The following is an 11,592-nucleotide window of genomic DNA, read 5'->3' on the forward strand; positions in this document are numbered from 1 at the left end:
ACTCGTTAATGTGTTATCGTTTAGACTGTTACAGTTTACATGTTACAGAGTACAGTTTATCCACGGCATACTTTGGGATTAGCGACAGGTACGTTGAGAAACGATTAACAACGGGGACCATTCCCTCAAGGAACATATCTTGATGGGGTAGACAGCCAATATGCTGCCGGTTAAGGGCAGATTTGTGTGACGGAGATCCTCCACCTGAAATTTTTACACGTTTTTGCTTTAAACATTGCAAAATAAATAACGGACAAAAAATTGTTAAAAATATGTTTTTATTCATCTGCAAAAATATTTACTTAAAACTCGTATCAAAAGTGTGTTACGTCCTATTTTCAAACAGTTACAGTTGAATGTAAACCATGTCAATTTCAGGAACACCAAAGCGTCAGCGTTTCATTCCCTATTGATTTCCTGATTAGTTCACCACATTTGTTCACTGTGCGTCTGTGGTGAAGTCCAAGCTAAAAATCCAACAAACGCGTCATCAAAGTACATCCTGACATCGGTTATCTACAGTCGCTTATTACCAACCAATAAAAACTATGTAAAATGTTTAAAATGTTGAGTAAAGATGTAATTAGACTCAATTCAACTTTAGCTCAACAGGAACACTTAACCACTACAATATTGTCACCAATTGAACACTAACAACCAGTGCTTATCACACCACTTCAGCAAGTAATCCGAAAACATTAAACCACCACGTCACGAAACTCACTAAAACTGTAAGGGGCAACATTACAAGCAAAATTACTCAATCCGGCATAATAGGTTAAACCACATGCAACATTATTTCTCAGTCACCGCTAGCTCTCGTTTTGACTCTCGAGCCACTCCATTACATCCAGCCATCTCTCGGGATCCAACTGCATGGGATCGAAGGTGGAATCTCCTTCAGGACTCATTGCAGCACCTTGAATTTCACATTTTGATTTCAGCTTCCAATCATCGTGGACCTTCTTATGTCTGTTCCGTATTGATGACTGAGCAAATGCCTTCCCACACACAGGGCACAGGAATGGCTTCTCGCCCGTGTGTGTTCTCTGGTGAATCTGAAGAGTTGACGAGAGTGAAAATGCCTTCCCACACACAGGGCACAGAAATGGCTTTTCACCCGTGTGCGTTTTCTGATGAGCTTGAAGAGTTGATGACCTTGCAAATGCCTTCCCACAAACAGAACACGGGAATGGCTTCTCGCCTGTGTGTGTTCTTTGGTGAGTTTGAAGAGTTGATGAATGTGCAAATGCCTTCCCACACACAGAACACAGGAACGGCTTCTCGCCAGTGTGTGTTCTCTGGTGTCTCTGAAGATGTGATGGCCGTGAAAATGCCTTCACACACAGAGCAATTGAATGGCTCCTTGCTCCCGTGTGCTTGGGGCTTCGCAGAGCGTATCTGCTCCATGTGACTGCTTCTTCTGAGCGGAGTACCAGTAGCTTGTGTTATCGATAATTAAAAGTACCCTATCGTCCGCGAGGATGTTAAGCGTTGCGTTTTTAGATTTTGTAAACTGCCAAAACAAGAATGTCACTCGCGTTTAACCGAGACGCGAAACTAGACACTTACTTGGAGATTCACGGTGTATCGATGTTTGTAAAGATGTTGCCACGAACTCTCCCGAAGCAAAGGCCAACCTGTCGACACAGCAATTGTGTTCACCAGGCTGAGTTGTCTCGCGATAGAAGGGCGATCAGCAGAGCGACGAGTCGAGCGTCCAGCCTCATCAAGTTCCCACTGGACATGGCCTTGAGCTCTGCTTCTGAGACGCCTTATAACTCCCCCCCGAAGACCCAATTCTTTGTCTTTCAGGATATTTACATTCTATTGTTAATTTTGGAAGGTACATTCCCGTATGTCTATTAACATACCGAATGGTAATGTGCCCATTGTGTTTCATGCCTGAATATGTAAGTGCATCTCATTGTGTAATTGCGCGCTTATTTTGAATAAATTGGATTAGCGCTGGAAAAACACGTTCCCTATGCCCTCCATTGTTATTGTAAAATTTTAACGCGATTCTAACCCTGCACCCCCCGCAGTTCGCATATCCGACCCTCGGTTCGATTGAACGTTCACTTTACATACATATGAGCAGAGTGCGATTTTATAATACTGCTAATGAGATTATAATACCGTCCCTCCTTTAATGGTGGTATAAATTATAAAACCAGTCGATAGTTCATAGTCGTTTAATGTTTAGTGTTATTGTTTATAGTGTTATCAGTTTACGTGTTTATAGAGTACAGGTGATCCCCGGTATACTTCAGGATTCGTGACCGGAACGTTGCGAAACGATTTATAACGAGGAACTTTCTCCGTGCCCACCCAGACAGCTCATCCCCATGTCCTGTACAGGCCAAGTCTGCTGTGTCCGACGTGGTGGGGCGCTCCACAACGGAGACCGTACGCCAAAGGAGATGTGTTGATCCGCCCACAGTTTCCCAGCCCCTGAGGCCCGGGGTGCCTCGAGGATCTGCCACGTGCGAGGGACCGGTGCCTGGAGCCCGGTCCAAATTCTTCACAAGAAGCCAGGGACCTGCCTAACGCTTCAAGGATGTGGACAACGTGGAAGCATGTTAGGATTATTATTGTTGTTGTTGTTTTAATGGTTTTCGTGTTGTTGTTGTTGTTGTCGGGTGAGTAGGGTCACACCGCTTACCCCTTTACAGATGAGCGTTAAGATTGTGATTGTCGGGCGTCGGGAAAATGTTGCTACAGCTGCTGCCCTGACGCACGTGGCTTCTAAAAATTGTTGTTAGCCGAGACGGCAATTTTTTAAAGACGTTGGGGGGGTTGGGGGTGATGTTCAGACAGTGCGTCAACGAAGGGACAAGTGGTGACAACAGGAGAGAGAGAGTTCAAGAAGGGAAGGCGAGACCAAGGGTTGGGGGAGGTTCACGCCGAGAGTAAGAGAGGTGGAGGAACGAGGTTCGGGTCTGTGTTAGTGGGGATTCGGGTCGTGGCTGGTTGCTGTCTCCTCGTCGTCGTTGCTATATCGTGACGCCGGGGTCCGAAGCCGTGTTAAAGCCTAAACAAAAGAACCTTCTATTGTCTGAGTCCGGAGTCGTTACAATTGCAACGATTAATAATATCACGGGGTTATATTGGGTTTACGCGTTTATTTAAACATATATATGCGGATATTGTAGAGTGCTATTCGATGTCAAGGAGATGGAACATTCATCCAGCATTCAAAATCCTGATTATAACATTACCACAGTGCGATTCTAATAGTTTTAATGGGATTCTAATCATTGCATATCCCAAGTCGCATTAGCGACTCTCGATTCGCATTTACAAATATCAAACATTCGAGCACAGTGTTACTCTAATAATGTTTAAGCGATTCTAACTCTGCACACCTCCCCTCACCCCAGTTCGCATATCCGACCTCCGGTTCGCTTCCACGTACGCTACACATGCATATGAGCAGAGCGCGATTTTAATACGACCACAGTGAGATTCAAATACTTCTAATGAAATTTTAATACCGTACCTCCATTTGTGTTGTAATACATTATTAAACAAGGTTATAGTCGTTAATGTGTTATCGTTTAGACTGTTACAGTTTACATGTTACAGAGTACAGTTTGTCCACGGCATACTTTGGGATTAGCGACTGGTGCGTTGAGAAACGATAAACAACGTGGACCATTCCCTCAAGGAACATATCTTAATGGGGTAGACAGCCAATATGCTGCCGGTTAAGGGCAGATTGTGACGGAGATCCTCCACCTGAAATTTTAACGCGTTTTGCTTTAAACATTGTAAAATAAATAACGGACAAAAAATTGTTAAAAATATGTTTTTATTCATCTGCAAAAAATATTTACTTAAAACTCGTATCAAAAGTGTGTTACGTCCTATTCTCAAACAGTTACAGTTGAATGTAAACCATGTCAATTTCAGGAACACCAAAGCGTCAGCGTATCATTCCCTATTGATATCCTGATTAGTTCACCACATTTGTTCACTGTGCGTTTGTGGTGATGTCCAAGCTAAAAATCCAACAAACGCGTCATCAAAGTACATCCTGACATCGGGTATCTACAAGTCGCTTATTACCAACCAATAAAAACTATGTAGAAGAAAAAAAAGTTTAAAATGTTGAGTAAAGATGTAATTAGACTCAATTCAAGTTTAGCTCAACAGGAACACTTAACCACGACAATAGTCAGGAATTCAACCCTCTCACAACCACTGCTCGTCACACCACTTCAACAAATTTAAGATGGAACTCGTCACGGGTTCAGGGTCGTCTGGAGGGTTCGGAACGGGAAGGCTGAAAGTCGTGACCCAGGGTAGGGGGAGATTGGCACCAGGCCAGGGTAGCCTGGGGGTGCTAGAGAGCTCCCCAGTACCCTTCCCCTGGGGTGTGGAGTGTAGGCAGTGAGGGGGCAGTACACAGAGTCGTGTGTGGAGAGGTCTTTAATAAAACAACTGGCGTGAGCCCCTAATAGAACGTGGCGTGAGCCCCTACACGGAGATCTGTCTCGGAGTCCTCATTTACCCCACAATATATGTAACATGTATGTAATATGTATGTAATATGGTGCCAACCAAGGGTGGGATATGTGAAACGGAAGGTGCAGGATCAGAATAAAATAATGTGAACAACACTTTGGTCTATTATAATGACACTGTGCTCGAATCTATGTTATATGTAAATGTACATCGTGAGTCGTGAATGCGGCCTGGGAGGTGCCAGATTTAGAATCGCTATCAAAATTATTAGAATTGTTCCATGTCAATGGCACCGAATAGCAATATTCAGTATTGCTGTTGGGCGTGGAGCCTACGGACTCACGAAATAGCAACGCCAATGATGAGACGGCAACCAGCCACGACCCGAAATTTCACAGAAAAACATTCCCGAACCTCGTTCCTCCCCCTCTCTTATTCTTGGTGTGAATCTTCCCCCATCCTTTGTCCCGCCTTCCCTTCTTGAACTCTCTCTCTATCCCATTGCCACTATCGTCCCTTAGCTGATGCAGTGTCTTAACATCAACAACAATATTTAGAAGCCACGTGCGTCAGAGCCGCAGCTGTAGCAAAATTTACCGACGCCAGAAAAATCACAAACTTAACGGGCAACTGTAATCGGTAAGCGGTGTGACCACACTCACTCGACAACAACAACAAACCAACATAATAACCACGACAATAAATCGAATACACTTCCACGTTGTCCAATGGAACCCTTCCATTGTTCGAGGGCTGGGAGTGGATCCTACTAACGCAACCTTGCGCATTTTGACCTGGTTCTCGACACCGCTCCCTCGCCCCTGGTGGAATCTTGTTCCTTTCCGGGCATGAAGGGTTCGCACCACGGCTTTGAATAACGCGTACATTGATGACGCGTTATTTGGATCTCTTTATTGGACTTCAACACAGATGCACAGTGAACAAATGGGGTTAACTAATTAGGACATCAATGGGGAGTGACATGCTTTGCATTGCTCTGTAACTTTTTGAACATAAGACGTAATAAACATTTGTTAAGAGTTTTAACGTGACCATTATTGCAGATGAATAAAAAAACATTACTTTCAACAATTGATCGTCCGTTATTTATTTTAAAATGTTTATATCAAAAACGTGTGGAGCCGAGTTTCAGGTGGACCATCGCCGTCACACGAGTCTGCCCCTTTTCACACTCGTCAACTCTTCAAACACTCAAGGGCGAGAAGTCATTCCTGTGCATTGTGTACTGTGTGTGGAAATGCATCTTCACTTTCAGAAAATCTCAAACGCCGTAAAAAAACACACACGGGCGAGCAGCCATTGCTGTGCGTGGGAAGGAATTTTCACAGTCATCAAAACTGAACTGCACTCTATGACATGTAAACTGTAACTCCATAAACGATAACACGTTAACATCATGATAATCTCTCACATTAACACAACCACTTCCGTGCCCTCGTTGAGGACGCCGCTTTCCTATCTAACAGTGACATGATAATTTCTCACATTAACATCACTAGCACCGGCCACTTCTTTATGACCCTAGGGCTACACCCATTTCAAACCTTTTAAAACAGTCTGCCCCAGCAGCAGACCATCGCTTTACCACCTGATGAAGGACGCTTGTGTTGCGCCCGAAACGTCGTGATTTATTTTATTTTATACCTACGTGACTTTACCGATAGAACCAAAAGGTATAAACAATATACTGTATGTAGCATTTCGATTCCATTGATGTGAAACATTCATCCAACATTGGACCGTGTGATTCTAATACGACTACAGTGGGATTTCTAAATAATTGTAATTATATTCTAATCCTGCATATCCTACCCTTGGATCGCATATTCACTTAACATACATACGACCACAGTGTGATTCTAATGAGCACAGTGCGATTCTAATGATTCTTATGCGATTATAATCTCTCACCTCCATTGATGTGGTTTAAAACAATAAAAGTTATTAGTATTTTATAACTTTACAATGGATATGTTGTTCTTCATAGTTTAAATAAATATTATATTTCACGATGTTAGAGTTCAACATGTGAGAGTTTGCAATGTCAGAGTTGGCCAAATGCGTCGATCAAGGGCATCGATTGGGTGCGTTTGATCAGAGTCTGATCAAAGGCGTTATCCCATCACGGGACACCTCCGTTTATAACAGCAACAGAAGCAACAACAACACCAACAGTAAAGACAACAGCAGCAGTGACACATTTCGAAGACGACGCAGCCAATTCTGATTCTGCTTCTTCTGCTGCCCGACGATTCGTGGCCGGGCCCTGCAATCGCGGGACCCCACACGTCTTTGGAAATAATTGCGACGATCATGTCTGAGCTGAGATTTGAGCGACTAAAGTTTACTTTGTTTCAACATTACTGTGTATAGGTTCGTGCCAGCGGGGCTAAACGAATACTACTCATGAATTAACTCACACCGTTTAATTACATAAATTATAATAATTTTGGTTGATTAAGTAGAACCATATTCTTAGTTTTTTCGGTAAAGTCACGTTGAAGATAAACGTGACTTTACCGAAAAAACTAAGAATATGAATTACTGCAGTCACGAAAGCTTTAAATCAAAATTTAAGTAGAACCAGTCACCTTCCTTGCCTAGACGCATTCTAAATCATGTTTATCCGATCCTAATCCAGTTCGCATACACAAATGACATACATACATATTATACACATACATACGAGAATAGTTCGCTTGCACGTACACTAAACATACATATACGGAGAGTGTGATTCTGAAACGATCACATTGTGATTCTAATACTTCTAATGATATTCTAATATTGATTTGAAGCTTTCGTGACTGCAGGAATCCATACTCTTTGGTTCTTTCGGTAAAGTCTCGTAGGTAGAAATTAAACAAAATGAATCACGACGTTTCGGACTCAACTCAAGCGCCCATCTTCAGGTGAATATCGCGATAGCCGCGATGTCTGCTACAGACATCGTTTCTGGTGCTTGTGTTGCGTGAGAAACGTCGTGATGTATTCTGTTTTATTTCTACCTACGTGACTTTACCGAAAGAACCAGAGTATATATTTTCAAATACTGTCCCTCGGTTTATGGTGTTATAATTGTTTTTTTAAGCTAGTTTATAGTCGTCCAATGTTTAGTGTTATCTTTAAAGTGTTACAGTTTACATGTTTTAGAGTACAAGTGATCTCCGGTATACTTCGGAATTAGGGACCGGAAGGTTGCTAAACTATTTGTAACGGGAACCTTTCCCCTCTAGGAACACGTGTTGATGGGGGAGACAGCCAACACGTTGCCAGATCACGGATTTTATGTAATGTGTTGAAACGGACCTGGATCTTGTGTTTATTCAAGATTTTGGAGATCTTTTTTGTGATCCCAGCAATGTAGGGTAAAGTGATGGTTTGATCTGGTTCCGTCTGTAAAAGATGTGATTCCGGACATACAATACCCTGGTGTCTACAAACTAAGTTGCCTCTGTGGTAGTAGTTACATTGGAGAAACCAAACGCCATATCTCGGACCGCATTCGTGAACATAAAGCAGACCTTAAACACGGTAGGACCAACACCTCGGCCGTAGCAGATCATTGTTCTAATTCAGTAGGCTCACATGCCATTGACTTTTCCAAGACGGAGGTTCTTTGTAAGCCATCTGGCTTCCATGAGAGATTCGTTCATGAGGCTATCCACATATACAAACACAGAGACAATTTCAACCGAGAAGATGGATTCTATCTTAGCAATCATTGGAAAGATTTGATAAATCATTTCAGTTCTTGATTGATTGTTCACGCTTACAGTGGCTTTCAGACAGCATACATAAAAACAAATTTCGTCTCCCCCCTCCTCTTTTCAAAAAATAGATGGACTAGTCCTGGCAAACAGCCAATCGTTGCGCGTGACGCAAACGTTATTTTTATATATATAAATAAATATGCCGTTTTCAAAATAAATTTATGCAAACCGACACACCTGATGATGACCGTTTGAGTTATGGTCGAAACGTCGTGAGAATTTTTTATTGTTTTATATATATTTTGTTATTTTGTTGTTTCTCTTCAACGTGACTTTACCGAAAAAACTAAGAATATGAAACACTGTCACCATTAGTTGTTTACGGACTAGGGTGTTAAGCGGGCAATCAGTCGTTTTGGTCAAGGCGTAGGGGATAATAGACACCTCTGTTATCCCATAAACACAATACACAGCAGCGGGAAGGCTGCCTTGTTGGGGAGATGTAGTTTGTGTAAGGCGCTGTGACTGGAGTTAGGCGATGTGACTGGGTGATCACACGGATTCCGAAACATAGCGGAGACGATACGATCCACTGCGCTCCATCTCCCTACATGGACAACGACTCTCAGTAAAAGTAAAAAAATAAAACTTTTAAATACGTTTTTAAATCGTATGTATTGTATATATGCTAGAATGTGTGATTGTTATAATCTTTGTATGTGTATATATAATGTATATAGATATTCGATTCCATTGATACGACCCAATCATCCAACAGTGGACAGTGTGATTCTAATACGACTAGTGGGATTTTAATATTCGTAATTCGATTATAATTCTGCATATCCTACCCCTGGTTCGCATATTCACTTTCCATACGCACGACCACATTGTGGTTCTAATACGAGCCGAGTTTGATTCGAATGATTCTAATACCATTAAAATCCCATACCTCCATTTATGTGGTTATACACTATAACAGTTAATCGAATTTTAACACGTTACAATGGATAGGTTTAAGTTCGTAGGTTTTAATATTATATACTCTTTGGTTCTTTCGGTAAAGTCACGTAGGTAAAAAATAAATCACGACGTTTCGGGCGCATCACAAGCCATGGTTCGGCCAGCCACCACCTCATTTGCCACAGCGACTTTAATAGCTGATCTCAAACAACACTGTCACCAATAGTGGTTTATGAGCTAGGGTGTTAAGGGGACAATCAGTCGTTTTGATCAAGGCGTAGGGGATAATGGACACCTCTGTTATCCCATAAACACAATACACAGCAGCGGGAAGGCTGCCTTGTTGTGGAGATGTAGTTTGTGTAAGGCGCTGTGACTGGAGTTAGGCGATGTGACTGGGTGATCACACGGATTCCAAAACATAGCGGAGACGATACGATCCACTGCGCTCCATCTCCCTACATGGACAACGACTCTCAGTAAAAGTAAAACAATGAAAACATATTTTTAATACGTTTTTGAAATCACGTGAATTGTATATATGTTAGAATGTGTGATTGTTATAATCTGTGTATGTGTATATACTGTTTATAGATATTCTATTCCATTGATACGACACAATCATCCAACAGTGGACAGTGTGATTCTAATACGACTAGTGGGATGCGAATAATTGTAATTCGATTCTTATCCTGCATATCCTTCCCCCAGTTCGCATATTCACTTTCCATGGTACGACCACAGTGTGATTCTAATTATTATATTACAAGTATTATCCCATACCTTCATTTACGTGGTTATACACTAACAGTTAATCGTATTTTACAGCGTTACAATGGATATGTTTTAGTTAATATGTTATAATATTATATTTCACCATGTTAGAGTTTAACAGTTGAGAGTTTACAATGTCACAGTTGATCAAATGCGACGCAGCTACTTCTGATTCTGCTGCTTCCGCTACCCGGCTGTTTGTGGTCGGGCCCACCTCTCTCGGGACCCCACACATCGTTGGAAATGATTGCGATGATGATGTCGGTGGAGGAGTGTAGGGAGCCGGCCCTTTGTAACCTGTGCGGCAGCAGAGGGCATCTGTAGAGGACCTGCCCAGAGTGCTATGCTAACAGGGTGCGGGCATGTCGGAGTGGACAGGTAGAGGAGGCGGTGGAGGAGGTGGCCGGACGGGAAGCGGAGCGGATGCATGGAGGGGAAGGGGAGGTGGAGGAACCACGACCCCCTGGGGAGGGGGAGTGGGGGGATCTCTGGGGGAGGGAGCACCACCACCACTGGAGGGGGAGGGTGGTGGGAGGAGGGGAGATGAAGAAGAGGACTCGGAAACCCCAGTGGGGGACTGGGCGGAGGTGATGGGCGAGGAGGAGGAGGAGGAGGGCGAGGAGGGGCAGCGGGTGGAGGAAGAAGCGGATGACGCATGGGAGGAATCGGGTGGGAGAAAACGGAAGCTGGACACAGTCCTGAAAGAAGCTAGTCCCCGGCAAGATGCGAGCCTCTCAGGATCCTCGCCGGATTCGGGGGAATCTGGGTGGAGGTGGGCAGAAGGGGGGGGGGGACGTTTGAACCGGAGGTTCGGTATTGTAATCTCATTAGAAGTCTTAAAATCGCACTCTGCTCATATGCATGTGTAGCGTACGTGCAAGCGAACCGGAGGTCGGATTTGCGAACTGGGGTGAGGGGAGGTGTGAAGAGTGAGAATCGCTTAAACATTATTAGAGTAACACTGTGCACTAATGTTTGATATTTGTAAATGCGAATCGGGAGTCGCTAATGCGACTTGGGATATGCAATGATTAGAATCCCATTAAAACTATTAGAATCGCACTATGGTCATATTATTCATCCGGTACTCGAGAAGGCAAGCCTGAGATCCGCTCATGTACTTGAATCACGTTACTATTCATTCCCAGCATGCCATTGGAATTCCATTCCACGGGACGTTGTCTTTTTTTATTTCGTATTCCTTGTGTTTGATCAAATACTAATGTTGTGACGTGGATCGTGTGCAATTTAATACGTTTTATATAAATATAGGCCATTTATATTCCGAGCCCAAGTGCTGACGGAGCGACGCGTGCATGTGCCGCCTCCTTTCTCCATAACCGCTTCGAGTTTGACGTCGATTTCAAGCTGGTGCCCTGTGCCAGCTCATTCCTCAAACCACTGTCCTTGAAATAGATTCTGACTCGAGGCGGTCGTGGAGAAAGGTGGCGGCACGTTCATCGATTCCCGTTCGCCCAAGTATACATTACGCTTTGCTCACCTGCCATTAGCGCCCTGTGCAGACGGTGTAACAGCTTCCTCCGTGCTCACCTGCCATTAGCGCCCTGTGCAGACGGTGTAACAGCTTCCTCCGTACGATATCTCCAACGTCCCACACCGCGGACCATCCGCTGACGCCTTTCTCAGTCCC

The sequence above is a fragment of the Petromyzon marinus genome, chromosome 78, assembly GCF_048934315.1.
Source record: "Petromyzon marinus isolate PM22_M1 ecotype Great Lakes invasive population chromosome 78, UKy_Petmar_22M1.pri1.0, whole genome shotgun sequence".
Taxonomy (NCBI): Eukaryota; Metazoa; Chordata; class Hyperoartia; order Petromyzontiformes; family Petromyzontidae; genus Petromyzon; species Petromyzon marinus.